We start from the raw sequence: 18,790 nt of genomic DNA on the forward strand, positions 1-18,790 counted from the left end.
AACTATCAAGTTATCTGAAAACTCAGGGCTTGGGCACATTTTAATCATTTCTAAACTGCTATTCTATTATTCTTATTTCAATTTTATCTTGTATATTCACTACATGCACAGCTTCAGAATTCACAAACACTGTCAGTCCTGGGTAAATGAGGATAATCCTCTATGTGCTGTTGACTGAAACCTTACCTTCCTCTGTGAGAGACCTGAAGTGTCACCGATTCAATTAACTTTCTCCTTTTTCCCTCTGAAGATATCCAGACAGTGCTTTTTAAGAGCTCTGTTTCTAAGAAAAATAAAATGAATCACATGTACTCAGTATGTGGCACTCAAAGAGCATTGGTAATATAAAAATAAGTAATTAGTACTCAGTTTTCAAAGGAGGTAAAAGTCCAGGAATTGCATTTTGTTCTGAGGCAAGCTGGTATATCTGTCCTGGTTTGAGCCCTCAGGCTATTTATATAGATCCTGCCCAGGAAGGCCTCTGGCTCATGATGCTGTCAACCATGTTTTATGGGTTGAATTGTGTCCTCCAAAAGAGATATGTTGAAATCCTAATCCCCAACACTTCAGAATGTGATCTTATTTGTAAATAGGGTCTTTGTAGAGGAAATCAAGTTAAACTGAGGTCACTAGGGTGGGTCTTACCCTAATAAAATATAATCAATGTCCTTATTAAAAAAAGGAAATTTGGACATACAAATACACACAAGAATGCCATGTGAAGATAAGTACCACAAACTAGGTAGCTTAAACAACAGAAATTCATTGTCTCACAGTCCTGGAGCCTAGAAGTACTAGATCAAGATATCAGCAAGGTTGATGCCTTCTGAGGCTGTGAGAATGAATCTGTTCCATGCCTCTCCCTGGCTTCTGGTGGTTTGCTGGCAATCTTTGGCATTCCTTGGCTTGTAGATGCACCACTCCAATATCCTTTGTTATGGCAGCCCTAGCAAACCAATGCATTATACTTTACTTCTAATCTCCCAATTTCTGAATTATATATATTCTGAATATATAAAAAGAGCTCACCTTCCACTTGGGAACAACTCCTATAAGAGGTGAGGCTGAAACAGAGGGAAGAGCTACTGAGATTCTGATATGGGATAAAGTTCCTCAAAGCATGGTTTCCCTGCCCTTAGATCTCTAGCTGCTATCTCTCTCTACCACATCCCTTTTCTAAGTCAAAGAGATGACAATGTCAAGTAAAAACTGATTCTAGTAGATTCTCTGCTTATTTTCTTCTCTGAAATGAAACAATTTTCTTCCACGTAAATCTAGGAGTCTACATTGGCAAGCGGTAAAATAGTGGGAGAACTTAATAATGTCTTCTCAATTTTATGCATGACATGAAAGTGAGAACTTTTTTTTTTTTTTAACAGAAAGGATATATCAAATCATGTGAAAAAGTCCCTCATTTTACTAAGTAGGAAATCAATACCCAAACGATTTCTAGTCCATTAATCTTTCCACTGGGTCCCATGCCGGTTAAGGATGGGAGAAGCAGAAGCCTGGGGATTAGGAAAGTACTGTACTTCTCCAACTTAATAGCAAGTGAGATAACTTTGGCTTCAAGAGTAATAAAAAAAAAAAAAAAGAAAAGAAAGAAAAAAAGAAAAGGAGCTTTAGTAACACATGATTGGTTCAGTGATGAGATCTGCGGCCAAAAGCAATGTCTAGTACATGAATCAGAAACTTTTTATACTACTCATCACTGAAGTACAACGGAATTTCAAAGTAAGGAAAAGAAGTAAATTAATATTTATTGACCACCTTCACTGTAACACTACTTTATGTCCATTATCTCATTTAACCTTCACCACAGCAGCCTTATTAGTAACCATATTTTATAGAAGAATAAACTGAGACTTAAAGATGTTTAGAAACCTTATCCAGAAAACAATGACCAGTAACTGGCAGAAATGAGATAGAAATTTACATCTGTATCAGCCTTCTAGGATAGCAGTTGTTCTTAACTCTGTGAAGCATCTGCATTCTAATCACTTGCAGAACTACTTTAAAGCATGAGCTTAAAGTTCCTAAACCTTGGCCGGGCGCGGTGGCTCAAGCCTGTAATCCCAGCACTTTGGGAGGCTGAGGCGGGCGGATCACGAGGTCAGGAGATCGAGACCATCCTGGCTAACACGGTGAAACCCCGTCTCTACTAAAAAAATACAAAAAACTAGCCGGGCGAGGTGGCGGGCGCCTGTAGTCCCAGCTACTCGGGAGGCTGAGGCAGGAGAATGGCGTAAACCCGGGAGGCGGAGTGTGCAGTGAGCTGAGATCTGGCCACTGCACTCCAGCCTGGGTGACAGAGCGAGACTCCTTCTCAAAAAAAAAAAAGAAAATAAATAATAAATAAATAAATAAATAAATAAATAAAGTTCCTAAACCCAGAGATCCTGATTCAGTTGGTCTGTGGGTGGGGTCCAAAAATTTGAGTTTCAAACAAGTTCAGCATCACACTTAATTTTTACACAAGTCAGCAGTGTGCTACATTTAAAAAAGTTATTCTTTGAAAATGATTCTCAAGTGATTCTTAATCTTTTACATATTAGTTCAGATTAGTCACTATACCATAGAAACTGTGCCACTCTAAAATAGAATGAAAGTAACCCGTCCCCATTTCAATGTTTACCAGCATATTGTGTGACACAATAAGTATTTAATAAGCTCTGACTATGAGATTATTTGAATGAGTACAAGGAAAATTTAGACATTGACACAGGATTGACAATGTTGTACTTTGACAAATAGAAACATTTAAAAATTATCATTTATTATAATCATCTAGAAAAAGAGATAACTTGACACAAAAAATATAGGAAGGGCATAATAGTAAACTGTTTTATAAACCAAATACACTTAGTTTTATAAAAAAACTTACTTCACTGTCCTTATTTTTCTCATTTAAATTAACAAAACTTCATCGGGAACCAAAACGGGTCAACATCCTGAGCCATGTCAATAGTTCACTGTCATGAGAATACACAGTCCAAAGAAGACTCAGTCTTTGACTTTAAAGGTATTGCAATTTAATTAAGATACTCAAATTTACGTGCATGAAATGACTCAAAACCAATATAAAATAGTATATAATTATGTATAGGCATATCTCAGAGATATTGTAGGTTCAGTTCCACACCATTGCAATAAAGTGAGTATCACAATAAAGGGAATGACACAAATTTTTTGGTTTCTTAGTGCACATAAAGAGTTATGTCTACACTATAGTCTGTTAAATGTGCAATAATATTATGTCTAAAAATATACAAATCCTAATTTAAAAATACTTTACTGCTAAAAAATGCTAATGCTCATGAGTCTTTAGTGAGTCATAATCTTTTGCTTATAGAGGGTCTTGCCTTGGTATTGATGACTACTGACTGATCAGGGTGGTGGCTGACAGGCCAGGTGCAGTGGCTCATGCCTGTAATCCCAGCACTTTGGGAGGCTGAGGCAGGAGGATCACTTGAGCTGGGCAGATAGAGGTCATAGTGAGCTATGGTGGTGCCCCTGCGCTCCCACTTGGGTGATAAAAAAAAAAGCGGGGGCTGGTGGTTGCTGAAGGTTTAGGTGGTGCAGCAATTTCTTAAAATAAGACAACAAATGAAGTTGGCCACATCAATTGACTTTTCCTTTCATGAAAGATTTCTCTGTAGAATGTGATGGTATTTGATAGCATTGTACCTATAGAACATCTTACAAAATTGGAGTCAGTACTCTCAAACCCTGCCACTGCTTTATCAATAAAGTTTTGCAATATTCTAAATCCTTTGCTGTCATTTCAACAATGTTCAGAGAATCTTTACCAGCAATACATTCCATCTAAGGAAACCCCCCCCTTTTTTTTTTTTTTTTTTTTTGCTTATCCACAAGAAGCAACTCCTCATCCACTCAAGTTTTATTCTAATATTGCAGCAATTTAGTCACATATTCAGGTGCCACTTCTAATTCAGATGCTATTTCCATCACATCTTCAGGTACTTCCTCTACTAAAGTCTTAAAGTCATTCATAAGGCTTGGAATTAACTTCTTCCAAATTTCTATTATGATAAATTGACATTTTGACCTCCTCTCACGAATCACAAATGATCATAATGGCATCTAGAATGGTGAATCCTTTCCAGAAGGTTTTCAGTTTACTTTGCCATATCTATAACAGGAACCACTGAAGCAGGTCTAGCCTTATGAAATATATTTCTCAATAAGATTTGAAGTTTGAAATTATTCCTTGATCCATGGGCTGCAGAATAGATGTTGTATTAGCAGGCAAGAAGCAATATTAATTTCCTTGTAAATCTCAATCAGGACTCTTGGGTGACTAGGTACATTATTAACAAGCAATAATATGAAATAAATCTTTTTTTTTTCCGCTCTCAACAGAGTCTCGATAGGGAGCTTAAAATATTCAAGAAACCATGCTTTAAACAGATGTGCTGTCATCCGGGATTTGTTGTTCCATTGACAGAGTAGAGGCAGAGTAGATTCAGCATAATTCTTAAGGGCTGTAGAATGTTCAGAATCTTCAGTGAGCACTGGCCTCAACTTAAAGTCATCAGTTGCATTTTCCCTAACAAGAGTCATTCTGTCCTTTGAAGCTTTGTAGCCAGGCACTGACTTCTCTTCTCTAGCTATGAAAGTCCTAGATGACATCTTCTTTCAAAAGAAGGTGTTTTGCCTACATTGAAAATCTGTTGTTTAGTGTAGTCACTTTCATCATCTTAGCTAGAGTTTCTGCATATTCTGTTGTAGCTTCTACCTTAGTACTTGCTGCTTCACTTTATACTTTGTATTAGTCGATTTTCATACTGCTATAAAGAACTGCCTGAGACTGGGTAATTTATAAAGGAAAGAGGTTTGACTTACAGTTCAGCTTGGCTGAGGAGGCCTCAGGAAACTTACAATCATGGCAAAAGGCAAAGGGGAAGCAAGGCACCTTCTTCACAAGGCAGCAGGAAAGAGAAATGCCGAGCAAAGGGGGAAGAGCCCCTTATAAAACCATCAGATCTCATGTGAACTCACTATCAGAAGAACAGAATGGGGGAAATCACTCCCATAGTCCAATTACCTCCACTGGTCTCTTCCCTGACACGTGCCTTGCTTCCCCTTTGGGTGGAGACACAAAGCCTAACCATATCACACTTTAATGATAGATGGCTTCTTTCCTTAAGCCTCATAAACCAACCTCTGATAGCTTCAAACTTTTCTTCTTCCTCCTGTCTCTCAGCCTTCATATAATTAAAGAGAGCTAGTGCCTTGCTCTCTATTAGGCTTTGGTTTAAGAAAATGTTGTGGCTGATTTGATCTATCCAGACCACTCAAACTTTCTCCATATCAGCAATATGACTGCTCTGCTTTATCATTTGTGCATTCACTGGACAAGCACTTTTAATTTCCTTCAAGAACTTCTCCTTTGCATTCACAAATTGGCTGTTTGGCACAAGAGGCCTAGCTTTTGGCCTATCTTAGCTTTTGATATGCTTTCCTCACTAAGCTTAATCATTTCTGGTTTTTATTTTAAGTGAGACATTTGACTCTTTCTTTCACTTGAAGGCTTGGAGGACATTATATGGTTATTAATTGGCCTAATTCAAATATTGTTGTGTCTCAAGAAATAGGCAGGCCCAAGGAGAGGGAGAGAGATGGGAAAATGGCCGGTCAATAAAGCAGTTAGAACACACTCAACATTTACTTATTAAGTTTGTTCTCTTATATGGGTGTGGTTCTTGGTGCCCCAAAACAATTACAATAGTAACATCAAAGATTACTGATTGCAGATCACCATAATAGATACATAATTAAAAAGTCTAAAATATTGAATTACCAAAACATGACAAAGACACAAATTGAGCACATGCCACTGTTAACAATGGCACTAACAGGCTTGCTCAATGCGGGGTTGCCTCAAACTTTTAATTCGTCAAAAACACAGTACCTGCAAAGCATAATAAAGTGACGTGCAATAAAACAAGACTTGCTTATATATAATTGATATGGTTTGGCTTTGTGTCCCCACCCGAATCTCATCTTGAATTGCAATCCCCAGGTATTGAGGGAGGGGATTGGTGGGAGGTGACTGGGTCATGGGGGTGGTTTCCCCCATGCTGTTCTCATGATAGTGAGTGAGTTCTCATGAGATCTGATGGTTTTATAAGGGGCTCTTCCCCCTTGGCTTCCTTCCCTTGCTCTCTCACCCGCTGCCATGTAAGACATGCCTCCTTCCTCTTCCACCATGACTGTAAGTTTTCAGAGGCTTCCCCAGCCATGCAGAACTGTGAGTCAACTAAACCGCTTTTCTTTATAAATTATTCAGTCCTGGGCAGTTCTTTATAGCAGTGTTAGAACGGCTAATACAATAATTATGTGGAACAGATAGTAGTTATATATAATGGGAGACTAAGTAAAAGAAAGATCTGTATGAAGTGAAGTGGAAACTAAAGGATTGGTGAAAGAAGTGGTAGCCGAACTAAATTTGGCTAGGTTGAAAAGAGGGCAAAGGGAATCCTAAATGGAAAAGGAGCAAGGCGCACAGAGTAGAAGTAAGTTGCTAAAAAAGACAGTGATATGAACCAGGATTGTGTAAGGAAGCTAGCCTGATTAAAGCAGAGAATACATTTTAAACAGTACTGGATGATTATATCAGATAAAAAAGGTAGATTGTGATGATGTGAAAAATGGATTACTAGACAGGAATCTGGACTCAAGCAGATATAAAAGCATTATAGTTTCTTACACAGGGAAGAATCCAAAGTGAAAACATTATTTTGTACTGGTAAGTAATGTGTCTTAACTTTTGGTTGTGAAACCACAGGGTCTGACAAGTGCAAGTATTCAATGAAGTCTGGTTGATGGCATGATGGCTACTGTATTTGTAATCCATACAAAATCTCTGCAATACCTGCCAAGTCTGATTTATCTTGAGACTAGAATCTTAGTTTAAATTTCTACTTTCTACTTAGCTAACCACCTGCATGGTTACCATTCTGCTTTCTGTCTTTCAACCTAAAATAAAAATATAACAGGGTGAAATAAAATGTACTAATTCCCCATACACCGTTACACCTGGGCTGTGGTAAGCGGATCAACAGTGACTTCAGATAAATAGTTCAATATCAATCAGGGTAGAAATGTCTCTTAACACAATATAGTCTGGTTTATTCTAAAGAAATAATGTCACAATTATGTTATTATAAATTCCTTATGTAGAAAAATAGTTATTTTCTTTAAAAAATTAATCATCAGGGTAGAATAATTGGTTAAATGTGTTTTGTTTTAGTTAATATTAACTCTAGGAGAAAATCTTCAGAAGAGACCTAGTCAATGAACGGAACAAGAGGCAACTAGCAATCAACAAATCACTAAGCTGTGAAATGTTTAAGACAAAGGAAGAAAACTGAGAACTTTATTCTCTCTTTGGAGTGACAGGTTCTAGGAAAGGGATGGGAGAGACCCTAGAGGCTGCCAGAAGAATGAAAGAGTCAGGAATGAGAAAATACATGTGTAGGACATCTCTGAAGGCCTAGAAGGTCTGTGTGAGACTGCCAACCCACCCAAAGGCTTATCGAGGGAGAGAGACACATAATCCCTTGAACAACAAAGCACAGCAAAGAAATTCAAAGTATCCAATCAACTAAATCCTTCCCCACGGAACTGAGGAACCCTTCACAGGTCTATGTATTTTGTGTTGCACTGTAGGGAAATGGTAGAATAGTAGGTATCCAGGCATACAATCCTTTCTAGAAGGATTCAGGGATAAAATCTGTAGAACATAAAAAGGGTCTGCTGCACAGATTACAAAAATTAACACTGCCTCCTCCAGTGTAAGGGTTAGAGATTAGGAAGCACAGTGCAGGAGCTAGGCACAGAGCTTCTAACATAAATTACTTGGGTTCAACTTTTGTCTTCCTGGTTTCCTAGATATATGACCTTGAGCTAGTTGTTCCAGTCTTCTTAGAGTAAATATGAGATATATGTGTGTGTGTGTGTGTGTGTGTGTGTGTTTATAAATGGAATGGGAAGAGAAACTACTTCATGCAGTTGTTGTGATAATTAAATGAGATAATACATGGAGAAGACCTGGTACCTTGTACATCTTCTGTAAATACACACTATCATTATTATAAAACATTGTATAAAAGGTGAATAAATGTAAATTATCTTAACAGATTGTCCTAGGAACAATATTCAGGTATTAATTTTGAATATATATGGTCAACCTATGTTTGCCAGGTTGAATTTGCTTAATAAAGAGTAAAGAAAAACTGGCAGGTGATTTTTCCAAAGACTAAAGATGAAATGAGATAATATTACTTGGTACTTATATAGAAATGCATAGACTCAGACCCCTTTTTGAGAAAACAGGATTAGAAAAAGATGTAGAGAACTTAGAAGCAATTTTCTCCTAAGGGTCCATATTAGAAAATTTACTCTAGACAATATAAATCACTATCATAAAGCATTCATGAGAATGATAACATGGCACCAAAACTGTGACAAAACACCAACAAAACAAAACAAAACAACAACAACAACAAAGAAACCTACTTATCCCCAAACTTTTCTGATTTGTGAGTTATTACGGGTTTCATTTATTAAAAATTCCCCTTCTGCTATGGCATGAATGTTTGTGTCTCCCCGAAATTTGTATTTTGAAATTCCAACTCCCAAGGTGGTATTAGGAGGTGGGGCCTCTGATAAATGATTAATTCATGATGGTAGCCTTCATGAATGGGACTAGTGCCCTTAAAAAAGAGGTCCAACAAAGCTCATTCGTGCCTTCCATTATGCGAGGGCACAGCTAGAAGATGTCATGTATGAACCAGAAAGCAAGCCCTCACCAGATATCAAATCTGCCAGAGCCTTGATCTTTCTAGCCTCCAGAACTGTGAAAAATACATTTCTGTTGCTTATAAGGTACCCAGTTTGTGGTAGCTTGTTAAAGCAGCCTGAAGGAACTAAGACACCCTTCTAAAATGTGTTATAACTGACTAATTTAAAAATTAGAGTACAATCACTGCTCGGGTGACAGGTGCAATAAAATCTCAGAAATCACTAATAAAGTACTCAATCATGTAACCAAAAACTACCTGTACTTCAAAAACTATTCAAAGTACTCAATCATGTAACCAAAAACTACCTGTACTCCAAAAACTACCTGTACTCCAAAAACTATTTGGAGTACAGGTAGTTCAAATAAAAATTTAAATAAAAAAATATTTATTCAAATAAAAAAATTAGAATACATTAATATCAGTATTTTTCCTGAGAATCTCATTAACTCCTTTGAAATAACTGAAAAATAGCACTGGATATTGTAATACGGATATTGAAAATATCCAGAATATAAAAATTGAATTTAGGTTCGGTAAGTTGGCTCATTCCTGTAATTCCAGCACTTTGGGAGGCCAAGACAGGAGGACTGCCTGAGACCAGGAGTTCGAGATCAGCCTGGCCAACATAGTGAGACCCCATCTCTGCAAAAGAAAATTGAATTTTAAAAAGTCACATTGAACAAAAATTTTGAAGAATATTTAACTTGTTTCAGCTGATAATTCATAAGATTCTCTATACTAACATATTAAAATAATAGAACTTGCTGGGAAAGTTGGGAAAAATGATACTAGAGAGGTTAGAGTATAATATAGCAACTTTTTGCTTTCTCAGATGTCATTTAGAGCTCATCACAAATTAGCAAAGAATAGGTACTTTATAGTTCCAAACTAAGAATTCCCTGTGAGTCTTTAACAAAGATACTGTATTACAAATGTACAGCTCAGTTCTCAAATCCACTAAAAAAGATGAACACAGCTGAGAAGTCAAGTGGATTAACAGGCTTGTAATGATTAAAGGGTAATAAAAAGCAGATAGCTTATTTTGCATTCAATGCTATTTTTCTTCTTAAGCCTGGGCTCTAAACACATATTCTAATGCCAATAAATTTAGAATCTATTTTTTTTTATCCAGAACATTGTGTTCAATGTTTATCACTCTAATTTACTTTTATAAAAGAAAATGAAATAAAACTTTCAAAATATGTAAGGTTAACATTAATGCAACAGCGCCACCCAGTGAACATGCTGTATATTCAAAAGTGTTACTAGAATTTACTGTTTTCTTTAAATACTATTGTGTACTTTCAAAATATCTATGGCCTCAACCATTTATATAAAATTATACAGTACAATACTAACTCAAAAATATATAAAAGCGCTATGCATTTTTACTTTTCCATTTATAACTACAGTTAAGATGTGCTTTCTGATACTTGTGATTAAAGGGTTTTGCATATTAAATGCTACCTATGTCAGCAAGCTAGAAATGTTGGCCGATAGGAGAGACGTATCATTATTTCCTCTTGTATGAAATGTTAGGCAGGTATAAAACAATGGCATTTGTTTGCTTTTGTAGATTTTGTATATATCTCATAATACAGTACATAGTTTCAAAGATTTTCTGTCTCATGCCCTTACTATAAAATGTGTGTTCATAATTTCACTTCATCTTGCTATTACTATTCCTAATTCATATAAGTGAATTGAATGATGGCATCAATAATACAACCACAGAATTTATAAACCAATCAATAATGTAATGTGGTGCTTCAGCACAGGAGGTTGAGGCTGCAGTAAGCTATGATGACACCAGCCTGGGCAACAGACTGAGACCCTGTCTCAAAAAAAAAAAAAAAAACTAATATGATATCATATCAGATAGCATTTTAATATTCTACTCTATAGTGACCAGAACATAGTTGGAGTATTGCTTTTGGTATTAAGTCCATATAAATCTACTAGAACACTTTTTATGTCATCTTTTTATTTCTCATGAAATAGAAATACATTGGAGGAAAAGGCAAAAGGAACTAAAATATATTCAACAAAATGAAAATTTCTTTTTCACTCTGACCTGCTAATTTCCCTCCTCAGAGGCTACTACTATTTGTTAGATGCATCATGTCTCAAAAGGAGTTCAGTTCAACAACAAACACTGATTGGGTGTGCAGTTTGCACCAGGCATGGTGTTAGGCACAGGAACATCAAAGGTCATTAAGAACCAGACCTGTGTGATAGTGGAGACAGGCACAAAACAGATCATTTCAACATAACATAAACTTTTATTTTTTTAAGTATACAAATAATCCATCTCAGACCTCTCTTCTTGAGTTTCAGAATCATTCATCCAATTGCCGTGTATCCGGACATAGTATGTTTCACAGGCATGTTAAGCTAGACATGTTCAAAACTGAATCACCAGTTATCTCCCAAGTGAGTCTGCCTCTATGTTACCTAAATCAGAGACTGGCATCCCATTTATCTGGGTACTCAAGCCAGAAAATTTCACTCGTACTTATCAAGCATCTCCAGCATATAAAGATTTGTGCTAAGCTGTGAATACATGACAGCAAATGGGGTAGTCTCTGTCTTCACTAAAGCTTGTTTAAGAAAATCTGTCCTTGATTTACCCCATTTCTGCCCTCACTCAGTCACCAAGTTTTGCCATTTCTACTTCCTAAAATTCTTCTGAGATCTATTTCTACCCACACTGGCAATGCCCCAGTATAAACTGCCATCTTTCTTTCCCTGGTTTACTACAATTATCTCCTAACTGGTTTCCTTCTTGCTGGTATTGCCACCCTTTGAGTTCTTTTTCTCAGAGTAGCGATTAATCATTTAAATACTAACCTAATCATGTTGAAACCATTCAAAGCTACTATTAGCCTTAAGAAGGAGTCCAAAGTTTGTTACATCATCACTAATGCTCTTCATGATCTGGTCCCTATTTACTTCTCCACCCCTGTCTAGAATCTCTCAGTTCCTAGACTGTGTTCTTCTTCATAAACATTGTTAGCCTCTATCTAGAACACTTGTCTTTTACCCTTTCAATTCCTAGCTATTCTCAAGCATGGAGCCAGTAAGACTGAACTGATTTTTTTTTTTTTTCTTTTTTTCCCGATGAGAATGTAAACTCTGTCAGGAAATTATTAGATCGGTTATTGCCATATTTGCTTTTTCATTATTATATTTCCAGTATCTAGCTTAGTATCTAGCATAAAATAAGGGTTCAGTGAATATTTTCTGAATGAATCCATGAATGTCAAGAAAGCAGAGAAAAGTCAACTAACTCAGACTATGGAATAAGGAACGGCTTCTTGGAAGAACCCTAAAAAATTAGTAAGGATACGGAAGAGTCAGCCAAAGAAAATAAAGACAGTCCAGACAAAGTCAACCAGAATGTGAAAGGTCTCAGGTGTAAAGCAGCCTCATGAATGTGAAGTGGGTAGGATGGGAGATGGTACTGGAAAGGGAAACAAGACTGGGAAGGAAAAGAGTGGCAAGATGATGAAGACTCTAGCACACCAGGCCATGGAGGCGGACTATCTTGAACGTGACTGTGGAGGGAGATCAGAAATTTAAGGAGGCAAGTGAAATAGATTTACATTTGAGACTGGTCATTCTGGCTGCTACTTACAAGATGGATTTGGTGGTGTAGGTGGGGGTTGTAGTAGTTACAGCTGGAGGCAGTGAGATGAGATAGAATTGGGAGTACAAATGAAAGCAAAGGACAAATTAGAGTTTGAAGGGCTCGTGAGCCTCCCAAATGTCTGAACTTCAAGGAAGAGGTTAGGAATAGCAGTAGTTTTAGAATCCATGAGCAAATAGGTTAAAACAATGAGTGGATAGTCCTCACAGGGAAGACACAGACAGAAAACAACTCAAGGTTGGAACTTTGGGAAATACTATTTAATGGGTAGGCAGAGAAAAAAAAAAAACCCAAGAAGCATGAGACAGGTAGAAAAAGATGGGAGAAATGCAAAAGGAGTTTCAAGGAGGGTTTGATTAATGACACCAAATGCAGAAAAGAGGTCTAGAACAAGAAACAGTAGTCATACATTGGTGGAGGAAGTACGTTACATTTTCTGAGACAGACAAATAAGACAGGTGGATATATGTGGCACTGACAGAAGTGGAGAGGGAGGAAGTTACATATTGTATGATGGCTTTAATTTTCTCAATTAACTGGGAAAAAAGTACTGGGATTGTCTGTGGCCCCTATGGAATCTCTATTCATAAGAATGGGTGCCTGATGGCAAGTAGAGTGTAGGACCCAATCTTAGTATTTCACCTATTCCTACCACATTAGACCAAGTGAATCAACTTTTTGTCCCTATTGATCTGTTAAACAAAGTAGATATAACAATTTGGAAACCCTGTCACTTAAAAAAAGAGATTTGTTTAAAGCACTAGATATCACAGCATCACCACTTGCATTAAAGATAAAGTCCTAGCTGCAGGCTGCCATGGTCTCTTTGGAACACCCCCCATCTTGTCACTCAAAGGTCCACTCAGTCCTGATAGGTCTGTCATCCAGAATTTAAAGTGCAGTCTAGAAAAGGAACATGAAATTAAAATTAGAAAGGCAATAGACACAACAAATTGCAGATGCATACGAATGTATTATGTGCTTGAAACATATCTTTAAGACTACTTTGGTCACTTTCTATTAAAAGAGGAATTTAGGCTGGGAAGAGGAATGAGGAAAGGGTAAAGTTTGTGAGAAATCGCTGAAAGTTACAGGACAGGGAAATTACTGATGATAAATTAAAGGCTTGTCAGGAATCAGGGAAAGAGCTGAAGATAGAGACTGACAATCTGTCATATGTCACTTTGTGTCATTTTCTCCCGTGTTTCCAGTTAAGGATTTATAGACAAGATTCAGGGACAAGATTTTGACAGGCACCTGGGTCAGAGGCATCAGACACAGGAAATTTGGATGCTGATAAACCATGCAGTCTAGGCTGTGAAGGGAGGTATTAGCAGGAGGGCTGACAGGGAAAAGAAATAGAAGGGCAAATGTAGCACATGTGAGGGTATAAAATTATGATGCTACAATCAGAAAGAACACTGAAGTTTTCGGCAATTGTCAGTGTTTTTATGGGTGATAACAAAACTCTTAGACTAATGTCTAGGGTGAGAATTCTGATGTTCCACCTTCTACCTTACACTGACCAGTATCAGGCAACTAAAAGTTTTTAAAAGTCAGATTTAACCTTCGAATTAAATTAATTTGAATAAACACTCATTTTTTAAACAAATAATGTACTTCTAATATAACTATTTATCACATCAATAGTAATATTAACCCCCAAATAAACAATATTTATTGTCGATACAACAAAATGGTCATCTTGCTCTTTTCTTCCTTTGTCTCATTTTTCTCTTTCTCCAAGTTCCATTCTAATCTTGGCTTTCACATAAATCGCTTGTTTTTTTTGGTCTCGATTCTCAACAACAACTTAGACATTTGTTAAGCACTTGCCACTTGCAAGATATTTTACTAGGGACCATGTATAAATAATAACAGTCAAAAAACAGCTAATATTTATCAAGTACTTAATTAAGCACTCCACGGGAACTAATTCACTTAATCTTCATGATACCCTATAAGGTAGAACTGTTATCCCTATTTTAAAGATGCAGAAACCAGCTCAGTTAGGTTAAATAGCTCGCCTAAGTCCACCTAGGTAGTAAATGGTGTAACCAGGGATTTCAATCAACTCCCTCTGACTGTAGAGATGTGCTCTCAGTCACTATGCTATGGCTCCCTTCCCTGCCTCTAAGGACATATGATTTGGTGGAGGTTATGCATGTATAAGTAATCAATTTGATTTGGCAAGTGTCAATGAGACAGGTCTCTTTTTTCTGCTTTCCTCACTGACTCTACTATTTTTTAAAAATCTATTTTCTTAACCTCCTTTTAAGTCTTACCAGATTCCGACTTTGAGACTTACATCAGTAAATAGACATTGAAAGGAAAGACAAAAGCCCTGAACTAATGAATATGAAATGTATTTTTATTTAAAATTGGTATAGACTTCACTATCAGTAGGTTTAGTCCTTCAGCCCACCGGACAAAGCACCGGTATTTGTGCCTACATTCAACACAACCTTTCTAGCACTTTTTTCACATAATTCAGTTCAGGTTCCCCATCCAACACACGACTGTCACCAGATGATGCTCTACCCTGTGACCAGATATAAGTTCTACCTCTCGTGTCCCAAACCTCAATAAAACTTAATGGCTTTCTCCCCTGACAACTAGGCCTGCCGTGGTTTCCTAACTTGTATTAAGTGCAGTGTTTCCACTCTTGCCAAAACAAACAAAATACCATGTAAAAAAATACAGATTTCAGGGCCCCTTATCTGAAGAATGAAACTCACTCAGGAATGTGCAAGTTTGGGGAACAGTTCAGTGGTGGAAAGCACCTGATGTTCCTGGCTCCTCCTGAGGGCTGATGGAAGAGGGAGAAGCTAAAATCAGGAGACCTGGTTTCTACTTTAGACAGTACCACCTACTGTATAACTTCTAACAAATCACTTCTCACTGAGTCCAGTTTTCTTGTCTGTAAAAGCGAGAGGATTTGACCAGATGAACTGTTACGTTTCTTCCACCTCCTGAAGTCGTGCTTATGAGCACAGAGTCAGAGGATGTGTGTTCATATCCAAGCTATGCTACTTGTGCGCAGATAACTGCATTCTCTGATTCAGAGCCCTCACCTGAGGAGATGATAGTATCTCTCCACTCTCCCTTTCCTTCCCTTTAATGAAATCTAAATGAGATGATGCTTATAAACATCTAACAGAACCCGGCACATAATCAATGTTCAACAAATTATTATTACTCTGGAATTCTATAAATTACCTCTGCACTTCCTCCCTTGTCACCCTGAACTTAGTGAAGTTTCCTCCACTTGGTTTTGCTCCTCAACTCGGACCCCGAAAACGCTCTCAACGCCGGCGGAAGTCACGCTGAGATGGGCAATATGCTCAACCCCGGTCTCTTCCCCGAAACCGCGGCGCTCCCACTTCCCGCAGTCCGAGGTTCCGACTCGGCGCCAGCTCCGCGAGCAATGGTTCCGCTCTGCGCCCTGCCCCTTCCATGACAACTCCAGCCCCACCTGCCTGGCGTCTCTTGAGCCCAACCGGCATCCGTCGCGGTTGGACGTGGGCTTGCCGGAACGGGGCGGGACTTCCAGTAGGAGGCGGCAAGTTTGAAAAGTGACAACGGTCGACGTTTGCTGATTTTTTACTTTGCTTGTAGCTGCTCCTCGAACTCGCTGCCTTCCTGTCGGCGGCCGGCACTGTAGGTGAGCGCGAGAGGACGGAGGAAGGAAGCCTGCGGACACCTTCGCCATCCCAAGGCGCGGGCAGGTGTCGGGACGCAGGGCCTGGCGGTGTTTTCGTTGTTCTCAGCGGTGGGAGGAGGCGGAAGAAACCAGCTCCTGGGAGGTGAGGGGCGGGCCCATCGTTACTTTTTATTTGATTTTAATCCCAGAAACAACCGGAGTTCAGTTTCTACGAAACTAATGGGTGTTTTCTGGTGCAGCATAGACCGAAGAAGACGAGCTTGAGCTGAAATTGTTCAACTTAGGCATACATTTATGTGTGATTTTTGGAAAGGTGGTGGTGATGTAGCTTATTTGGCTGCAGATGCTTGTCAGCTTTTTACACATCTCCGTTGCCAAACGTTTCTTAACCAAATCCAAAACCATGAATGAAAAGACAAAACTATCATTCTCAATGCAACTTTCAAAATTCAAAGGAAGAGAGCAGCGTATATATAGCACTACGCATGCGTAACGCGATCATTTTTCCCTTTAAAAGTTCAAGGAACGTTTTACTTAATTCATTGAAGTTGGGAGTCATTTCTGTTTATTTTTGTTTAATCTCTGCCTCCTGGAACTGTGATGTCCACAAATAGTTTATTTTAACAAAACAAAGTGTGTAAAATTTAACAGATAATACTTTTAGTACCTACTCTGCTCAGCATCGTGGTGCTGCAAATAAATGAGAAACCAGAGGAATAATTAGCAGTTAATCTCTGCTACTCGTTAGACAGAGTATTACTGCGTATATATTAAGTCATTTGTATACTTTATCCCACCCAGGAACTCAAACTGTGTAGTTGGAAAGTGTCTTTCTTCATCTCTCGTTAATGAATAAATTGTAACTGAAATGGTACTCCGAAAGAATGACAGAATTTGGATATTGGAGGAGGTTCCAAAAGGAAATACTGGAAGTTTGGGAAAGTTAGGAGACTAACTTGGAGCACAAATTTCATTCAATTATTAAAGGTTTTAGAAGCCTAGCAGAAAAATTTGAATTTGATGTGGGTGAGGTAATTAAAGTATTTTTGTACAAATATTATATGATGCATTAAGTGTTTTTATAAGGATTAATCTGATAGTAGAGTGCCAAATATTAGAGAAGAGAGGAAACAGTGATACTAATTTTGAAGATACTTTACACCTACGCTTTCTATTGCAATATTCTGTAATTCAGATGCAGGTTTTTTGGAAAAGTGACTTTTTCTGAAGTCTTTCTTTGGTCCAGTCCTTTTATGAACAGCTTTTAAGTCTATGACTTACATGAAAATGTAGAATGCATATTTATGCTGAAGGGGACATCTAATATGTGATGCATCAGAATCTGGATTCCAAAAGATCCCAGCTCTATGGCCTGGCAAGGTAGCTCATGCTTGTATCCCAGCACTTTGGGAGGTTGAGGTGGGAGGATCACTTGAGCCCAGGAGTTCAAGACTAGACTGGGCAAAATAGACCCCATCTCCACACACACGCAAATTAACAGGGCATGGTGGTGTGTGCCTGCTGTAGTCCTGGCTACTTGGGAGGCTGAGGCAGGAGGATAGCTTGAACCTGGGAGGTCGAGGCTGCAGTGAGCTGTCATTGTGCTACACTGCACTCCAGCTTGGGTGACAAACTGAGACCCTGCCTCAAAGAAAAAAAAATTAGACAAAAGGTCCTAGCTCTAACAGGAAAGCTTGCAATCATGAAATTTAATGGTAGAAAGTACAAATTCTTGCTTAAGGTTCAAATAATCAATTTATACAACAAGAACACAAGTGACCCAGCAGATGTGACCAAAAAAGAGGAAAAGGGGGGAAAAAAAGAACAAGGAGAAGCCGTCTTGATACAAGACAGTCATGGTGAAGTTCTTGGAGTTTCAGTTGATCAATAAGTGCTACAGTGGAGGCCATTAATACTGTGCCCTAGACAGACCATGTCATGTTCAGTTTGGGCACTACATTTTAAGAAGACATTTACAAAATAGTGTGTGTTAGAGGAAGATTAATAAGATGGTAGTTTCTAAAACAATGTCGTTATAAGGAGTATTTTAAAGTTACATATAGCCATACATAAAGAAATTATACTTACTTTAAAGAAGGGAGGGCTTAGCAGAGGTGTAATAGCTTTCTTCACATTTTTGAAAATGGTGTCATGTAAACAGAGATTAATATATTCTACTTAGTTGCAGTGACTATACATAGGACCGGGAGGTAAAATTACAACAAAACATATTTCCACACACTATAAGGAAGAGTTATTTAATTTGGAACCATAATAAAGTGGGAAAAAGTTGCACTGAGAGTGAATTCTGTGATGCTGTCACATGTTCAAGCTGAATTGGGAAGTTATTTGTTAATCATTGCTTAGAATGGCTTCCATTTATTAGAGGTTAGGCAAGTTGCCAAAGCTCCCCTTTTTAACCCTAAAATTCTGAAAAACATTAGGAGCCTAAAGAAATAGATTCTCAGAATTGTGGGCCATTTCAATGTGTTTGCAAAACTGAATATATTCACATTGGGTCTCTAAGATCATTTTGCTTCACTGGAGAGTAGGGGATCTGAAGGTAACACAACAAGTATTTAAGGGAGTGGCTGAGAGCAATAGCAGTGGCTGCTATTGCTGCTCATTTCCCTCTTGCTGTTACTA

General features: G+C 38.0%; 1 protein-coding gene and 1 long non-coding RNA gene across 4 annotated transcripts in view; one reads left to right on the top strand and one right to left on the bottom strand.

Annotated features, from left to right (window-relative positions):
- Positions 1–11,892: 11,892 nt before the first annotated feature.
- LOC104670169 lies at positions 11,893–15,855 on the bottom strand. 2 transcript variants are annotated; one of them, XR_004058767.1, is made up of 3 exons: positions 15,700–15,855; positions 15,219–15,289; positions 11,893–13,383 (listed from the first exon to the last, which is right to left on the bottom strand). It is a non-coding gene; the product is annotated as an uncharacterized LOC104670169 (long non-coding RNA). The 2 variants fall into 2 exon arrangements; XR_004058766.1 differs by lacking the exon at positions 15,219–15,289.
- Positions 15,856–15,977: 122 nt separating this feature from the next.
- Positions 15,978–18,790, top strand: part of NUF2 (NUF2 component of NDC80 kinetochore complex) — a 31,350-nt gene continuing 28,537 nt past the window's right edge. Inside the window, exon 1 of one of the 2 annotated variants that reach the window (XM_010373357.2) lies at positions 15,978–16,286. The gene's annotated coding sequence lies outside the window, so the exon portion shown is untranslated. The remainder of the gene's footprint in view (positions 16,287–18,790) is intronic. The other variant, XM_010373358.2, reaches the window with a different exon arrangement.

The sequence above is a fragment of the Rhinopithecus roxellana genome, chromosome 8 (assembly GCF_007565055.1).
Source record: "Rhinopithecus roxellana isolate Shanxi Qingling chromosome 8, ASM756505v1, whole genome shotgun sequence".
In the NCBI taxonomy this organism is placed as follows: domain Eukaryota; kingdom Metazoa; phylum Chordata; class Mammalia; order Primates; family Cercopithecidae; genus Rhinopithecus; species Rhinopithecus roxellana.